This window comes from Opisthocomus hoazin, chromosome 3 (genome assembly GCF_030867145.1).
Source record: "Opisthocomus hoazin isolate bOpiHoa1 chromosome 3, bOpiHoa1.hap1, whole genome shotgun sequence".
NCBI classification, from domain to species: domain Eukaryota; kingdom Metazoa; phylum Chordata; class Aves; order Opisthocomiformes; family Opisthocomidae; genus Opisthocomus; species Opisthocomus hoazin.
The window spans coordinates 56,066,209-56,085,747 of NC_134416.1; the positions used below are offsets into that span (position 1 = coordinate 56,066,209).

General features: G+C 42.5%; 1 protein-coding gene across 1 annotated transcript in view; it reads right to left on the minus strand.

Moving 5' to 3' along the window:
• YES1 (YES proto-oncogene 1, Src family tyrosine kinase) overlaps positions 1–19,066 on the minus strand; it is a 55,166-nt gene extending 36,100 nt beyond the window's left edge. The window contains exon 1 of the mRNA XM_075416381.1: positions 18,915–19,066. The gene's annotated coding sequence lies outside the window, so the exon portion shown is untranslated. The remainder of the gene's footprint in view (positions 1–18,914) is intronic.
• Positions 19,067–19,539: the final 473 nt, after the last annotated feature.

The following is a 19,539-nucleotide window of genomic DNA, read 5'->3' on the forward strand; positions in this document are numbered from 1 at the left end:
ACCACCTTACACAGGCTTCCTCTACAGCCAGTGGAGAGACACAGGCTCCTCTAAAGGAGCAATGATTTGAAGGACACCTAAAGATTTGGGGTTTTTTTATCACTAACATTGAATAGAGATTAGAGCAGAAAAAAAAATTGTTACACGTTCTGCTCTTCTAATTATGCTAGTTCTCCCCCCCCCCAGTCAAGGCAGCTGGCAACAAGACTACTTGGACAGCTTCACAGAGCTAGATGCTTAGAAACTAGGCAATGGGAATATGCCCCACTTGTTAAGTTTCAAATCTACCATACAAGCAGAACAGATTCAAATAACACAAAATATAAAACAGGCTACAGAGTGCTGATTTTAAACCTCTGAAAACTAACCCATGGTAGAAAACAAAAGACTTTCACTTAATTGCCGTGCCAGTCAAGCTAATGTCCTTTTAAATAATTCCCTAATTTAAACTAATGACATTTATATTCCGTAATGGACTTCAGGTGGAATTCATCTTCCAAATTTAGACATCTATCTGAGGGTAGATGAATCATGCAGTGAAAGTGCTCATTTCTCTCCACTGACTGTAAAGGCAGCCTACAGAACTAGCTTAAGTATAGGCAGCCACAGCTAGCATTCACCAACCTGTCTCCTGGTATCTAAAGCTCACATTTACATTGCATAGCACGTCTAAGGGTCCCCTTCTGTTAGTGAATCAAAGAATTAGGCTAGAAAGGTTTTCTTTCAAGAAGGTGAGAAGTGGCACTACCCTAAATCAGCTTAAGTTGTAAGTAAACATTAGCAGTCACTACATTTTCCCCTCGCACAACGGTTAGAGGTCCATTTGTGGAAAAATAAGCATATATTCAAATAAAAACCCCATACATCTGACATCTTTGTACAAATTATAGCACCTGTTGAATATGAAAGAACTATTTTAAAATAATGCCACTGCATATAGAAAGCTATTCAGAAGTCCGTATCTTCATAAAATGGTGAATAACTGGATGAAAATATATTACTAAGCCTAAGTGCCTAAAGCCAGCCTAAACTTTAAGGATGTCTCTATAGAAAGCAGGGACTTGGATTCAAAAATTGCTGACACAGTAAAGTATGCTACTAAATGAAAATAATCAATTAAGATTAAAACAAACAGTAAAAATCATCTGTGATTTGCACAGCTGCGACCTTAACAAAACGAACAGGGCAGCCATATTAAATAGCAGCCTCTTGTTTCAAATAGTGTGAATCTTCTCAAACACAGTATTTCCATCCAGCACAAAGTATGCCCTCATAATAATACTTCTCCATTTACAAATAGAGAGGTCGCTTGGTTATTTCAATAGTCACTACAGACAGAAAGAAAGTATATTTTTATCGATAAGTGGGTCACATACAACAGAGAGATGGAGGCTTAGCATCTCTGAGGGAGGGAAAGGCAATACAAAATCGCCGCAAAGGAGTCTGAGGGGAGAGCAGAAATAACCAGCCTACAGGCAGCCCAGACCATGCATTTGTTCAATCAATACCCACTCAAAAATGCCTCCTCCTTAAAACACATCTTTCCCTAAAGTGTCTCTATTGTGCAAGGGGCATACAAGGGAGATGTGATTGGAAGTACATCCATTACATGACCAAAAACGTACTATGCAGCAGCAAGAAGACAAAATCATAGAAAATTCAGCCACCAACTGACATGTATGTGCAGTCCTAAGCTTGCCCTGAACATGGCCCTTACTTCATGGAGATTTTATATTTTGGTGGCACATACAAGGTCATACAAAGAAAAGAATATGTAGCCAGCGACCATAAAACACCCCCTGAACAGGTTAGTGCCCCATTTTGACCCAAAGTTCGAGTGCTACTGGTAGAATGAATTCTGGAAAACAAGTAAGAGAAATCAGAAAAAAACCAAGGGCGGGGGGGGGCGCCAGGCTTTACAACAAAGAAATGGCTGTACTGAGCAAGACCAAAAGGTCCGTGCCCACTCAAATACCCTAACAACAGCCAATACTACAGACCGAGTGAAGCATGGAAGAATGCAATAGATATATAGTAATACTTCCCAGAATAGTCCCTGAGCCCCCAACAGTTTGCAGAAGCAGGATTTCCTGAACAAGAATAGGTATCTGCATTTGATGATTCTTCTTCCATGAAACGGCAGTTTCCCTCTGCACTGATGTAATGTTTAGCTTCCTTAAATTCCTGAGGCAAGAAATTCTATAGCTTAATTACACGTTCTGTCGAGAACCACCTCCTTTTGTCTGTTTTCAATTCATCAGCTGCTAGTTTCATTAGATACTTCTCAGTGTGTGCGCACTAAAAAAAGACAATGAATAAACACTCCCTATTTATGTCCTGTTGGCTACCGAACACTTTACAGGATTCTGTCACACCACTTTTTGGTTGCCATTTCTACCCTAACAAATTCATGTTGCTCCTCTTACAGAAATTGTTTCATATCTGCTCTTCCTTAAAACTTCATCTACCTTCTTTTTGAGATGGTGACAGAGATAGAGGTAAGTGGGGCAGAACTACATACAATAATTCAATTTGGTAAAATTTCTTTTCTTTAAACAGCATAATCGTTACTCTCTCTTTCCTAACCATTTCTAGTGGCAATAGTCAGGCTCTGAGCTCCTTTCTAGATGTGAAGGTAAGCTTGCTCCTCCCCACCTCCAAATACACCACATGAAGCTGTTTATGGGAAATTTCATCTGCCATTTTGATGTCTGGTTGCTGAGCACTGTCAAGTCCTTGTGCAATGCTAGGGCCTGCCTTTGCATCTGCTACCCATCAGCAAAGTCTGTGAGCTCACTTTTCTTCTACATCCTTTACAAAACTGAACGTTCTCCATTAACATAACCCTGGAGAACTGTTACACGGGAGCCCTCTCTATTCACTCCAACTCTCCCTTTCTAGCATTTTAGTTATTAATTTAACCACATAAAGTCCTTTCCCCCTATCCCATGGCTGCTTTGTTTGGCGGGGGCCCTTGTCAAATGCCTGCTGGATACCCAAGTAAACTACTTCTGTCAGATCTTACTTATCCATGTGCTTGCCTTCCAAAAACCACCAGTGAGTTTGCAAAACATAACATCCCTTCATAGCAGGCTCTTAATTCTTCCTCAATACATCATGTTCATCCATGTTACCTTCATTATTATTTCAACTGATTTACTCCATACAGTTGTCAGACTTACTGATCTGTAGTTCCTCAGATCGCTCCTGAAGCCTTTTTTTTTCTAAAAAAACCCAAACCAACCCAAAACACCAAAAACAAAACAGCATCACACGCAGATTAAGACCTTACAGACCATATATAAATGAATTTATATCTTAACCAAATGTTCTATTTGTTGCTTACTGTCTACAGTACAGTTATCCTTGCTTCCTTGCTGTTTGGAAAGCTGTACTACTTCTAAGTGCAAAAGCAAAACTCCTGAACGAGATGTGAGCATCGTTTTTTTCCTTAAAAGGTTTAAGCAGTGTATTTGGGAAGGTCAGGACATTACAAAGATTTACTGTAACAGTAATACTACAAACATTTTGTTTTATAAAAAGAACTCCCTTATATTTCCAATTTGTAAATGATAGTTCCACAAATATATGCTCCTGTGCAGTAGTAGCCATTCAACTGTTTAATAGCTGTCCTAATTACCAGAGAACACAAATGAGCTTCTGAAAACACAGTTATTCATTTGCAAATGAGACATTGTTCGAAGGGAAGTATAACTTTTAACATCTTGATAGAAGACTGGAATTGAGAACTTCTGCAGAAATTACAACCAACAGCCAGGCAACTTGAGAAAATGACAAAACCAAGCCAATTTTCAATATACACAAGTATTTTTATCCGTACCAATTGTGTGAAGTTGCAGTTTTGTTTCACAAGGTTTCTAAGTGCCCTCTGAAGTTCAAGTCCAAGTTCAACCAATTTTTCTTCAGCATAGTGTTGACTATTTATCTTATTTTTAACACTCAAGTCCAAAGACAGAGTTGAAAACTACTGAGTCCCACCTTCCTAAACTGACCAGGTGCCTTTTTGTGAAGCAAGCTCAAATGCTAGGTTTCGTTGTGACTGTATTTCTATTGGTAAGAGATTAAAGATAATAGTGTGTTTAAATCCTCATGCAACTGTTTCAGCTCCTTTTTCACCTCCATGTTTTGTACTAGTCTAACAGAAGTTTGTAGTTCTAACACCAACAGAACAACAGCGTGGATTCATCACTTCAGTACATTTAGTCAAAGGTAGGGAGAAAACTAAAGGCAACACCTTATCACCACTGGTAAAGAGAATGTTGGAGCAAGTGCAGCATTCACATCCTAAATTTTTACAGCATTAAAAAGAAAAAAAATTAGCCTGAGATGTTGAAAAAACACGTTTCCAAATATGAGATGAAAACATTTCCTTGACTTCAAAGCCTCTCTTGCTGCTCAGTCTTCCAGACAGCAGAGAAGTTAACAGTATCCTCGCCACTGCTGCCATGAGAGTGGGGAGAGGACACAGCAGACAAAGCCATACACAGACTCGATATCAATAGCAAAAAGCAAAGAAACCCAAGAGAACAATGCCTCTGCAAAGAGTTATCTCCCCTCTTAAGCTGTCACAAGAAAGAAGGTAGAAACAAACAAAAAATCCCGGGTTCCAAAACAAACAAACAAAAATATTCTGCCTTTCAACACCTGTGTTTTGTTTCATTTCAGCTACCACATTTATTGTTGTGGCCCTCAACTCCTTTCATAAAAATCACAGAACAGCTGAAGCTAGAAGTGATTTCTGCCAATTCCCCTGCTCAAAGCCATGTCAATGACAGCAAGTCGCCCAGGGCTGTGACCAGTTGGGATTTAAGTTATTGCCAAAGATGGAGACTGCACAACATTTTTTGACCACCTGTTCCAGCATTCCATCACCCTTACATTAAAAAAAACACCACATTTTTTTCTAATGTTTAAATGGAATTTCCTGTATTATAATTTGTGTCCATTGCCTCTTGTCCTGTCAGTGGACTCTACCGAGAGAAGCCTGGCTCTGTCCTCTTTATTCCACCCCATCAGGTATTTCTACACATAAGATACCCCTGAGCCTTCTCTTCTCCAGGATGAGCAGTCCCAGCTCTCTCGGCCTTTCCTCACAGGACAGGTGCTCCAGTCCCTTCATCATCTTTGTGGCCTTTTGCTGGACTCTCTCCAGTATGTCCACGTCTCTCTTGCACTGGGGAGCCCAGAGGCAGATACAGCACTCCAGGTGTGCCTTCACCAGTGCCGAGTAGGGTGAAAGGACTGTTGTCCGAACCAAGCTGTCCTGAGACACTGTTGCTATAGATGTCCATTGTATAGCCCTACCCTTGCTGGTTTAAAGCCAGACAAGAAATTAATCTTACCTAAACGATGTGCCTTTGTCTAATAAGCAGGAGACGGTTGTTGAGAGCAGAACTCGAACTGATGTGTTACTAGCCCAGCTAGTAAACCACGAAGAAACGTTTAGACTTGCCAAAAGAAACAGGTAACCTGGGGAAAGGTAATTCCAACAGGCGGAGATCGCAACCACCGAGTCACGGACCACCTACCCCATTTATAGCCCAGACTCAAAAGATGGAGAAAGTGAGCATGTGTACCAATATGCATTCTAGCCAAGAAGGTTTTAACCAATCATTAAATAGAATAATGATGCATATGTATTAGGAAGATGAATTTGGTAACGTTAAGTGCATAAATGACTGTCAATTTGTGAACAAGGTGTGCTGTCTTGGGACAGATATCCACATCTGCATTTTGTATCCCACATCAGTTTTGTATCCTCTGCAAACTCGCTGAGGGTGCACCTCTGCGTGACCACCTAGGTCAGTAACGAAGATGTTAAATAGAACTGGCCCCGGTATCGAGCCCTGCGGTGCAACACTAGTGACTGGCCTCCAGCTGGACTTTGTGCCACTGATGACAACCCTTCCAGCCCAGCAGTTCAGTCGGTTTGCAGTCACTCTCACTGTTCACTCATCTGGCGTGTACTTCATCAGTTTGGCTATGAAGATGCTATTGGGAGATCGTGTCAAACGCCTTACTAAACTCAAGATAAACAACATCCACTGCTCTGCTCTCATCCACCCAGCCAGTCATCTCATCCTGTTCTTCACCTTTTCCAATCTAAATATTTTTTTTTCTGATGCACACAATACACTTAGTAATTAATAGTTGCGTATCTACTAATTGGGATGTCCTCAAAGCAACTAACAATCTCACGGCACTGCTTAACAAACTACTTATTCCAGCCAGGCACTGAAATAACAATGGGGTTTTTTTCTCCACAAATGTATCTCAAGTAGTAGTAATGTTGTTGCAGCTGTAATGGCCTAATGATCTCAGAGAAGCAAGGAAAACACCCTCTTCCCCGCCCCCGTATATACTCAGTACTTAATGTTGGGAAAATACAAGTTTACCAGGCATACTGTCCAACTATCATGCCTGCAAGAATTTTAATCTCCTTTAAACTGGTCATTTTGTTAATAGCATCCTTTTTACACATCTAGTTTAATTCCCGTATTTTCTCAGGCTCTTGACAAAAGTAACTCCTTTCCCCAGATTTCCTGGCCTCTGTAAAATAGAAGCATCAGGAATTTCAGGGAGCATCTTCTCCACATGTTTTTTCCTTAAATTTTTTCACCTTCTCTCTTCCCTTTGGAAGTGCAGTGAAGACACAGCACACCGCAAATTATGCTAAGAAAAGGCCTGTGCTTACACTTGCTAGGGAAGAAAGAATGCACAGCACCAAACCCTCTATATTCGTGTGATGGTGTACCTAAAAAGTAACCATCCTTTCAACTTCCACTAAACATGCATCAAAAATTCCTGGCGAGCAAAGCAGCGATGCAGTTTTCCTAAAATTCTGTCCGTTTCTAAACATTTCCAGGTAGGGGATAATCCAATAGCTGGTTTGGCTAAATGGCAGCTCAGCTCTGAAAATCTTACAGTCATGGCAGGCTACAGTCGTGGGTTTATACTCTATTACACATCCAACTGTTTCAAACACATGCTGTGGCATTAAACTAAACTGGAAAAGCAGATTACAAACACGAATCCCGTATTCTTTCACCAATTTAGTGATGTGATGCCAAAAAGAGTCCATTTTAAAGGCCATGTTGTACATTTGGCCAGGACACGTCCACTGTAGTTCCGACAGACCAAGGACGATCGTCTGACGACAGTTTCTGGGGTACTAATGCTCTCTGCAGCCAAGTGGTTGACTAAAATATTTTAAACAAATTTGGACATACTCCCAATCAGATTATAACAATTTCCAGGCAGCTGAAGCCCTGGGCCAACATTAGTTGACATCATCCATTTAAAAACTCTTTCACACTTGCACAAAGTTAAATCAACTTGGCACTCTCTCTGGTAGGCAATTGTCTCCTTAAAGTATGAGCACTATTCATCCAAGTGAATTGCTGCATTAAGGGGACAGTTGGCTGGCATGGGGAGGACGGGACTGACTGACAATGCGCCTTAGTCACAAAGAAGTTGCAGCCAGAGTTTCTAAAAACCAAGAAGCAGTTAAGGCCATGAATAGATGAAGCTAGCTGAAGACGACAAAAGTACAGGATGTTTCCGGGAAGATGCTGGTGGTTCTATAAGCTTCCTAACTATGACCAATCTTAAAACAGTTCTTGTGTCTTGTTTTGTAAATTTAGCACCTCAAGTGAGAATTTCAGTTTACTACTTAACCCCTTAACACCAGCTAAATATTGCAGCAGAAGTTATTTGGGGATGTTTTTTTTTTGCAGAGCTACAGATGCTAAACAGCTAAGAGCTCTGTGGATCTGCATTCTTCCCAGGCAGAGGATTTTATTTCATATGTTAATAAAGAAACACGAAGCAGCATTTAAGAACTCATTCTGAAATTATTCTAAGCAGATTACAACGTTCCAGCCCCCCTTCCCTTTGTGAAAACTTCAAAGGGAAAGTACAAGAAAGCCATACAGCGCTTAGCTCAAAATAATCACACAGACTGTTGAATTAATTCATGATCCCAACAGATACCAGAAGCACTGAAGGAAAAACTTCATACGCGAGAGTGACAAACAATAGGTTTTACAAGTAGTATAACACAGCATTACGTAAGTAATCACTGTATTTGAGTTGATTTTTCAAATACTATTTCTTGATCGTTTGTGTCTGCAATACAGACACCACTGTGTAAAGCATAAAAAAAGATGCCGAAAGTGCTAATATCTACTGTGAGATTACTCCAGGCACCACTGGCAAACACACAGGATAACACCCAGTCCAACTTTCAGTGTAAATGAATTACCGTCTTCCCAGCTCAGCAAGACTACAGAAAGCCACTCAGCACGCCAGCCTCATGCTGAAAATACAAACCCAGCCCCCCAAACCCCACACAACTTGTCACATAAAGCCCATTAAATTTAAACAGTATGTGAATCCCTTTCAGCTACTTAAGGATACACTGCTTGAACATTTGCCAACAGTTTAAAAAGTGTATGAGTTTTCTCATGATAATTCTTGTGCCACAGAGACAAAAGAGTTCATAAACAGATTCTAGCTTCTGTAAAATACTTGTAGTCAAAAATAAGTGACATCTTATTCACTCCTCAATGCAGTGAATAAGTATATCTGTACAATCTAATTGGAAAAAGGAAAACTTCTTTGATCCAATTGCTACATTGACCTAGCTGTTTGAGCTAACAGATCCAATTTCACTGCCTGTAATGGCAGGCAACACTTCTTTGTTTTCATTTCATATTCCAGTGAAGTCTGCTTCAATAGAGTTGCCTCCACTTATTCCAGAGGACAATTTGGTCCTTTTGTGTAAAGCTAATCCAGCTCTCCCTGAAGTCAAGAGGAATCTTGCACTTGACTTCAGTGTGAAAAAGGATCATGTCCCAGAACAGCAATGCTAAAATACCTGTGAATAAAAATAGGTTCAGATTTTTCCACTTCCTAATGAGCTAAAAACAAGCCAACAAACAAAGCCCCACCCCAATCAATTTGATGAAACAAACAATTAAAAAATGGAAAAAAAGTATAATTTTCATTTAAATTTAAAGCATGTGAAAAGTTGTTTTACACGGCAAGGTTTGTCAACAAAGTATATAATCCCATTCAAATTTTCTGACTGTAAAACTGTACAGTCTAATGCATCTGCCTCGCCTTTTCAGTTTCAGAGGAAATGTGAGGGAAAAAGTTACAATAGCCCAAGTCTAGGAAAGACTTTAAGAGAAGCAACAGTTTAATGGCATGGTTTCCAAGCTGTAGAAATCATGCAGCAATAACACAATCTTTTCAGCTCCCTGTTGGTGCAGTTAGGGTTTCCTAAAAAGTGTCTTACACTGTGATTAGCCCACCGGCTCAAAAGCTTTGGCAGGCTACTCTGTGGGCCTGAAGATGATTTGACTCAGACATCTAAATTACTTGGTTACCTGGGTATAATACACTACATATAATGCAGTAAACAATGTCTACTTCTAAGTGTTTGTGTAACAGCAAAAATAAAATACAACAGACCTGCACACCCAAATTAAGTCACATGCTAACTGACCACGTGCCATGTAATAATGGAAAGTTACCCTTCTGATGGCATTTTTTTAATACTTAAATTGGAGGAAGAAATCTTTTTTAAAATTGTAAAATCAACTTACATAAAGACCTAAATTTACTGTTAGGATAATCTACATTAAATTAAAAAATTATTTAAACTATGTTGTTAGCCACAAAAATTTTAAACAAATTCAAACCACCGAATCAGCAGAGCTCATTCATAACCACCTGGAATCAGAATTCGAACACCTAAATACCTAAAGTAACATACACTGTAACAACTGTATAAGATCTCATCCCCAATTAATATTATTTAGATATTGCTTCCTTAGAATCTGAGGAACATTTAGACAAGATACGGTTAAAAGACAAAGGAGACATTTTTGTTCATATTTTCAAAGAAAAGAAAAACTTGCAAGTAAACACCTTAGAGGTTTTGGTGACCAAAATTAATTAACAAATTAAAGCTAATATTCCCTTTTGTAAATGAATACATCAGATTTAAAACAAAATGTGTCCTGCATTTAAAATTGCCTTTTATATCCTTACCCAAAATGCAACATATCATTAACACTTACCTCACAATGTAGTGCTGGTTATTTACACAAATTTCAATCAGACTTTCTATTCAAATGCCACTGAATGCAAATTAGGAAGAAAAAAAAAATGTCCTGCATATAATTTGGGCTTTCATTCCTTAAATAATTATATATATAGCTTAAAAGAATTAAGATGCTTAATTATTACATTAAACACAGACGCAGAAAATTCATGCCCCTGGCCAAAAGCTAACAAGATTCGTGTAAACCTAATACATAGTTAGAGTCAAGCTATTTTACTGACTCTGTAAACGTCTCTTTCTCCAGTAAATGAATGAAGAAGTGCAAAGCTAAGTTAAAATAATAATTTAAAATAACCATATAAAATCAAGGTGTCATGCTTGTTAATGTAAGTCACTTAGTATTAACTTAGCTACAGTTTCACCATGTATGCACCAAATTTAAATAGTATTCTGAAGGTATGTCAGACCTTAGCTAAGTGGGGGGGGGAGGCTAAGATAATCAGAGACCTCTAGATTTAATAACCAATACAAATTAATTCCAGAATATTTAAACACACCTACTTTGTATGAACAAGTCAAATGTTTCCAGGGAAATCATTTTTCATCTATGAACTATCACTTGTCTCATCTTACATACATTGTGATTGCCTGAATCAATCAGTTCTACAGGTTTCTACAGCGTACAAGCTAAGAAATATTTCCTAAAATGAAAAAGGAGATTGGTATCTTTAGCAAATTACATAATAAATGTAATTACTCAGCAAGCTATTTTGAAACCTTATCACTTTAAATAACCTCAACCACTATCATTTATGAATTGTGTTTTAAGTGTATAACTGTACTTCAAATACAGTACAAAACTGTACTTGAAAGTTAAAATTGCATCTTAGCCTCTAAAGCCATACACAAGTCAGCGTTTAATTTTTGTGTCTTCTAAAGCTTAGAATTTTGTACTTGCATTTTGCTCGCTCACTTGAAAACCACAGAACTAAAAAAAAAACACCCCAAAACCCCACCCAACAAGCCCCCCCACACCAAACCACAAGCCAAACCATAATCCTTTTTGCACCCCCTACAGAATATTAATACAATACTTGCTTTTCAGGCTTGAAAAAGTGTGGCTGCTGAGAAAAGAAATTTTACTCAGTAAAATTTCCCCAACTGACTAGTAGTAACAGCTCAGGAATTATCCTGGTTTTCTCTTCTCTTTCCTCCACAGGTAGTTGTTTTCAAAAGGAATAGTATTTTGCTCTACGATGTAAGTGTTCCTGAATAGAGTATTTAACTTTGCTACAAAAGCATAATTAAACATGGGTGCCCACAGTGGAACTAGTACACTCTTTATTGCTCTCCAGTGCATGATTTTCAGTTGGGTACGGATGAGCTGATCTGGCTAATACTATGACAACCTTTAACAGTCCTTTAAACAAATATTTAACATCAGTATCAGTTAAGCGAACCCCTCCCTCTACTTTCAGGACTTCGTCATTCTACCAATGCATCTTCTACCTAGAACTTGGGGGGGGGGGGGGGCAGGACACCCAAAAAACATCTGGCAAAAATCCCAAATATCACATGTCTCAGAAACCAGACAGCATGCTTACATTTTAAGATATTACTGCTGGAAGAAAACCTGAATATTTTTATTTAAAACAGGCAGTATCTGAACTGCCATCTGTGGCTGAAAGAACCCATTCTGAAATCTTCCCTTTAACTAAGCTTCCAAAAACTTTTACTTGAGAGATTAAGAATTTCTCCCGGGCTGGGGGGAGAAACATCTGTTAAGATTTAGGATAAAAACCCAAACAAACAAGAAAACCACGAGTTTTCCACCTCCATGCAGTATGGGATGGCCTTCTCACAAGAATGATACACCACTCACCTGGGCCAGTCATCACGCAAAGCAGAGAATGGTCATTGCCCTACGGATTTTATCTAAGCCTTGCATAAATTTGCATTAGGAAAAAGAAAAAAAAAAAATTCCGTATTTTCAGGTTCACTTGTCACTGAAGCATTGCAAGATTTTCCATTAAGATAAATTACCTACAAGTGCATAATATGCACTATTATGTATTTCTGCAGCTTCATAACAGCACCAAAAAAAGTTCACACCTCTAAGCAAACGTGGAGTACTTCAGCTGAACTACTGGAATAGGAGCTAGTCACAAATACTAAATACTATGTATCAACAAAACCACCAGAAGGAGTAAAATACTCTGCTGGTACATTTCAGCTCAAGAAGTTATGAGAAATGGGACACAAAACACTGGCTTTTATCACCATAAGTTTTCCTCCCTTGCTTAGTCCTCACATGAATATAAATGCCACATCTCTACAGATTTTTCAAAAGTGAAGTTTGCTATTAGGTTTTGTGCAGATTCCAAAGATGTTTGGAGACCAATGTTTTACATAGATTTCAGACCTACTTGTCACAATTAATTCTCTGTGTCACACGGACTAACCTTGTTAAACTTTTAACAGAAACACTACAAATTTCGCCTGTTAATATGTTTCTGAAGACTTCCATTTGGAAATCAGTAAGGTAAGGTTTTAATCTCAAACTGCAACCATTCAGAAACACAGTATCAGAATCCAGACAAAGAAAGGAGATACAAAAGAACTAAAAAAATAACTTGGAAGATGTACTACTAAACTTCTTCATTTCTTTTCAACACTTTACAACGAAATACAGAACTTTTGTATTCATGTTCAAATTTCTTTCCTCAATCACAGCTCTTTGTTAATGTTTTCTTTCCCACAGTTTGGCAAATGAATGCTAGTTTCAGATAAATGTATATTTTGAAAATATTTTCTAGACTTTAATACTATATTTATTTTTCAGTGGAGCATGCTTTGACAAAAGCCTTAACAGCATTGCTCATCTTAGAGGCACGTGTTCCTTAAGTTCAGCCTGTTGAAACACCAGCTGTTATGAATCAGACCAACAGTCCATCTAGCCCAAACACCTCTGAGTCAGACCAGAGGTCCACCACTGGTCCCCACCATCTGAGATGCTGGGCAACACTGGGTGCTCAGAAAGGGAGCCCCAGAACCAGCAAAGCCTGTGGCCATCCTATCCTTGGCAGTCTTTCAGCTTCTGGACTTTGGTGTACTGTTGCTGGCAAAACAGAGTACTTGTGTTAAAAAAGCTAAGCTGGTAAAAGCCAACCAGAAACAGTTAGAGTGTAGAAAGGAAGAGCAAAGTACACAAAAGGACTTTGGAGGGTTTTTTGGTGGTTTTTTTTTTTTTTTTTTTATTCTTCTGTGGTTAAAAGTGTTGGTCACGATTTTAGTTTCCAATAAAATGCTCTTGAAAAGCAAGAAGATACGCATAACCCAAAACTATTTTTCTTTTGTCACATTTTAAGTATAAATACTAATTTTGTTATCTAACCATACTTAAAATAACTTATTAGAAGAGGATTGTTCAGTATTAATTTGTTTCATGCCTTCTTTTCCTGGCTGCCTGCCAAAACGGTTATAATGCTATACAATTGCAATACACAAGAGATTCATAGTGCCCTCTAATTACGCTTTTAATACCTTGAACAAGCACTGCCTTTTCTTACAATCATCAGGACATTAAGTATGGTCAAAAATTTCAAAACCTTTAGCCCGAGTACTGTATTTTTCTTCCTGAAGCTGAACTTTACATGCACCATCGGAAAGCTTGCCTAAACCGTGGGCAAACATTCAGAACGGGACTGAACATGAACACCATCCTCCACTCTGACTCTTCTTTTGCTACGGGGCCATCAGTCCTGCTAAGCGTACTTGAGACCTGACTGCATTTACACTTCATCTTTCACACCATGAATAAAATACTATCACTGTCTCAATTTTACTAAGATTAGAAGGTGCTTTGGGCATGTGCAAAGAAGGGAAATTAACCCCATTGAACCAAATTCTTCCAATACGAAGACTGACTTTAAATGCCTGACTAATGTCACAAAATGCTCATGGAAGTTTCCCCAAAACAAAGTTAAAGACCCTGATCTACAAAGATTTACCTATGTGGGTATGTTTACTCAACTTCACTGTCAATGGATGTAAATGAAGTTATTCACTTCTGTAAGCCTGGTCTAGCTGATCCTAAAATCTGAACTGAAGGGTTGGCTCGAAGCTTCTGAAGAATCACTTCTTCGTCACAGACTTCTCTAGACTTCTAGTGCAAAGAAAGCCACAGAAACGTCTATCTTAAGCCACAGAAGTTTTTCATCCCCCTGAGGTACCAATGTGAAAGACAAATTATTTGAAGTTCAGCAGCTCCATCAGAATTCAAAATTTACATAAACATTTAACATACAGATGTAGTCAATACAGAATTAGTCTCATATAGCACTATTATAATAGCATCTGCCTTCCAAAAATACAAGGATAAAATACAGCCAGGTTAGCGAAAAAAAGTTACCTAATTTCCTATGCAACATCTAAGAGTACTCAAGAAGCTGAAATACAGATAATGCCAGTCTGAGGTTTTAGTGGTCATGACTTCCCCATCACTCCCCAACCATACCCTGTAACATTACCTAACACTGCAGTCAAGAAAAATCAAAACAAAACCCCAGTCTCAGTCACAATAGTCAATGCGGCCAAGGATCCGCTTATTGACGATCCCTGCAGTATCCCACTGTATCCCATTGGGCTGCAGGGCTTGGATACAAGCCAGGGCTGGCAGTCCTCACAGCAGACCCTCAGCTCACAGGCTCATTTCAGCTGAGTGCAACTTTGATCCACGACTGTCGGGACACGGGGTGAAACCTGGTGCCCGATGCAGGTGCCTACCCCAAGCGACAACAAAAAGAGTATTTCCGATCCTACTTCCTACTGCGAGGGGACCTAATAAATGTTTATAAGTACCTCAAGGGTGGGTGTCAGGAGGATGGGGCCAAACTCTTTTCAGTGGTGCCCAGAGACAGGACAAGGAGCAATGGGCACAAACTGAAGCAGAGGAAGTTCCGTCTGAACAGGAGGAAGAACTTCTTCCCTCTGAGGGTGACGGAGCACTGGAACAGGCTGCCCAGGGAGGTTGTGGAGTCTCCTTCTCTGGAGATATTCAAGACCTGCCTGGACAAGGTCCTGCGCAACCTGCTCTAGGCGACCCTGCTTCGGCAGGAGGGTTGGACTAGATGACCCACAGAGGTCCCTTCCAACCCCTACCATTCTGTGATTCTGTGGTTCCAGTTATCCTTTACATTTTTAAAAAATATGTGGTTAAATCTAAAGGGAAAAAAACCTCATGCACAAGTAATAACGTTTACTTACTTAAATTCTAGCATTAACGTTCCTATTATCCTGGTCTCTCATCTTGCAGTCAGCCGTGCGTGTTAACCTTACCTAAGGGTGCAGTCCCACTCATTTCAGTAACTTGCTTTGGTTCCAGTTTCTGCTTTGATGCACTGGCACCATTAAGGATAAACCATGATAGGTGGAAATGGCAGTAAGAATGACCTCTTAAAACCTAAAATTAAGCTTGCCCTACAGTTAGTTGACAGCATCTTTTCGATACGACTCTTTTTCCTGCTACATTCAGGGTACACATGGGAGTTGTCCAGGTTTGCCTTCAAAACCTGGCAATTGATAATACAATCTGGAACCCTGCAGCTCTAAATCATTGGTTTGAATGCAGCCAGGGACTTAGTGATTGAAACAAATCACCATATGGCAACTGTAAAGCAGTTTGTATTTAAAAAAAAAAAAAAACCAACAAAAACAAATTAGTGGCTGCCGCCGCATAAAATCTATGACTATAAAGCAGCATCCTACTGGCATTCTCAAGGAGAACAAAAATTAAATAAATACCAAGACCGAGCTATCTACTTGTATTCAGAGGTGGTTGCTCCATGACAAAAACTAAAGCATACTGCTACAGTAGTTGGATTATTGAGGGAGTAATGTAGTTTCTCAATCTGTTCCATCAATGAGCAGAGGACTTCCAGTATCACAAGCCCGAAACCTTTCACAAGGGCTTCACAGAAGTCACAGCCTGTGCATGCATGCATGGGAAGGTGTTCCGTCGGGAAAAGGCTGCTTGATGTGACGCAGCAGAATAAGCAGGTGTTCCTGAAGTGTTCTTTGTGTTAATACTGACACCAATTTTTAAATTAACATCAAGGTAGCTTACTCAAAGCATGATCAAAGTATGAGGCGAAACAGTTGGATCCAAGTAGGGAATCCGAATGAAAGAGCGTATTTCTTTTAACTAACAGCTTGAACATAAAGAATTATCTATCGGAAATGCACAGCTTTTGTTCGCAGACAGCGCATATAGAAAAGGAAAACCATGCAGCTACTTTGTGCCTAAAGTAAACTTTGACCACAAACTGACTTGTGCCGCACCGCAGACTTTCACATCACTGTCACATGACAGCCATCATTTATTGGAGCGAACAGAGTGCTGATTTTATTCTTGGGAGCTGCAGGAAGTATGCAAAGCTCAAAATAAAGAATATTGCTCTAGTGCAGAACCGTAGTTCTCTGCTCTGCTACATGAATATTGATTAAAAACCTAAATTGTGCGCTGCATTTTTTCAATAATTCTGTTACACAGTACGCAGCACACCAAAGATTTACGAAGTATTCTTCTAGCCACTTCAAATAATGTAGCAATTTAAATATACTTTCAATTTTGTTCATTTGTTTCATAGCCAAAGAACTGTTACTAGGTAATAAATATTCCCCTGAAAATCTCTCATTGTAATATGAAATACAGATTAAAGCTACCTTGGGCTCACTACCCTCATTCCAAATGAAGTTCTTCAGATTTCAAAGAGCAGTGCCAGGGTCCAGATACTAAAAAGCTACTGAAAACTGGACAAGTAGCTCAACGAGTAACAAAACCAGTGAGGCCCCGTTTCCTGCATCAATTTCCAGCTTGAGATAAGTGTTGGCGCGAACTCTCCGGTGTGCAGGTTAAGAGCTCTTTTTCCACATGGCTTCCTTACTTTCAAGAATTTTGCAGAAATTGCTCACCTGGGAGACCTCTGTTGCCAAATTTCTTTGAAATCGGCTAACAGCCAGAAGAGTTATTAGTGACTGACGGCACACAGATTCTGTAGTTGTGTTTGAGCTGCACCTCCTGAGGAAATAAAGCTGACGAAACTCGTGGAATTATTACCAGCAATCGTTGCTACCAAATACTGTCACCCTTTCACACGCCTGGCATGGCTGGATCTTCTTCTTCGAAATTCAGCACAGAGCCAGTGCTGCTCTCCTCTTCCCGTCACAGATGCTACCTCATCGCGAGCTTAACCCTGACACCCTGGCTGTGCGAAACACACCCAGAGTCTCCACGCTATGCCCATGCTCAGCAGGAGCCTTCTACAGCTAAATCCACAGACACGCATCAGAAACACGAGCGGAAGTACAAGGTTTTGCTGTTTGGAAAGGAACAGTTCTCATGCCTATGAGGCCTGCAGAAGCAGAGAGTTAGGGCAAAACTGTACTGCCTACTGACAGAGATACCGCAAGCGTAACCGACAAGGCAATTTTATTAGAAACTCCTCTTCAAGGGCTTACCTTCCAAAAATGAAAGAAAAAGACTGAGGTAAACTTTTGTGTCTTGCTGCCCTGACTCAAGGTCAGTTTTGCTTGCAAAATTTGCCTGAAATTTCATTCAGCCATCTATGAATTATTAAGAGAAAGACAATACACCTTCCTTGGTAACATGCTCCAAGTTTTACACTGGTTTTGGATCATTCTGCCAGTTTAAGTAAATCTAAGCATCTACTTTTTAGCTCCTGACCAGTCTTTGCTTAGGGTTAAATCCAGCAGGTACATTTGAATACACCTTCTCAACAACACGAGGTTCGGAAATACTTCTATTCCAGTTTTCCCAGTGCAAACTGGACCGTACCCACAGGCAAACCAGACACCTGGAACAGACCATTCTGAAGCGAATGTGACAAAACCCGTGTATTTGTAGATCTACGGAACGGTGAAGCAGACAGGCCAGCCTCCGGCCCGAGGGACACGCGCACACCTTCGCTCGCAGCGAGCCTGCGGGTCTGTGCAGCACAGAAGGTCCCACGCAGCCTCCGCAGGAACGGGGGCCGGCGCGTGTCCGGCACGGCTCTCTGTTTTTTAACCGCGAGGAAGACAAGGAGGCTTGACGAAGCGTGATGACTTGAACGTTTGAATTAATGACTCAGAAATTTACAGCAGTCGCGCGCTCCCGCTCGATGCAGGGATACAAACCAGAACGCTAAGAACGAAAAAAAAAACCAAACAACCAATGCACAGGCGACGACCCCACGCAGGCCAAGCCACGGGAGACTCGCGAAGCCTCGTCCTGCATTTGGCCCTTTCACGTCCCCCGGTCCCGGCCGGCTCTGCCCAGCGGTGCCAGCGCCCGGGAGCCGAGCAGGGACCCGGCACCGACCCGGGCCCGGAACGAGCAGCCGCCCCGCAGCGCCCCGCGGCCGCGGCAGCCGGGCGGGCAGGGGCCGCGGCGGGAGCCCGGCGGCAGGTGGCGGGGAGCGGCCTCCCCTCACAAACTTGTTTCCCCCTCCCTCGCCGCCACTCCCGGTCCCAGCCCGCACCGCCGCCGCTCCCTCCCGCCCGCCCGCCCGACCCCTCAGCCCCGCGGGCGGCGGCTCGGGCCCGGAAGAAAGTTGCTGAGAAACTTTCTGCGGTGAAGGGGCCGGGGGTGCGGGACGCCTCCACCCCCCCACCCCCTCCCCCCGCCCCGGCGGGGCCGCCCGGCGGGGAGAGGCCGGGGGCGGGCGGCCGGGGCCTAGCGCCTCGGCGGGCGCCGCCGCCGCCGCCATCGCGGCCGCCTCTCCCGCGGGGCGGGGGAGCGGGGACGCGGCCGGGTCCTCACCTGCCTCTCCTCGGCGCTGCGGGTGGGAGCAGGCGGGGGGGAGGGAAGGAAGCGGGGGCCCCCCCCGCTCCTCCCGGAGCCGCGGCGACCCGGGGAGGGAAGGGGGGGAGGAGGGGAAGGGAGGAGGGAGCCGGGCGCTCCGGTGCGTGCGGGGAGCCGGAGCCGCGCTGCGGGAGGAGGAGGAGACTCCCCGCCCCTACGGCCGGGCGCTCCGGCGGGCACCGCGGCCCCTCCTCCGCGCCGCGCTTCCCCCCACCCCCCGAGCTCGGGGCCGGGCCCGGACACGGACCCGCCGCGCCCCCCCGCCGGGCCAGGGGCTCCGCGCCCCGGCCGGAGGCCGCGGGGAGGGGCCGGGCTGGCGGCCCCGGCCCGGACCCCGCGCACGGGGCCGCCGCTGCCCCGGGGGCGGCGGGAGGGAGCCGGGGCCTGCCCGGCTCAGCCCGTCCCGGCGCTGCCCCGCGGCTTCAGGGGCGAGGCGTGGGCCGCGGCTCGGCCGAGGGCAGCCAGGCTCCCCCGGGGCTGGGTCGCGGGACCCCCGTGTCGGTAAATACGAAGCGTAGTGGGCTGCGGGGGGTGGAGGCGCTGGCGGCTCGGGGTCCGTCGCCGGGGAAAGCCCGGTGCTGCG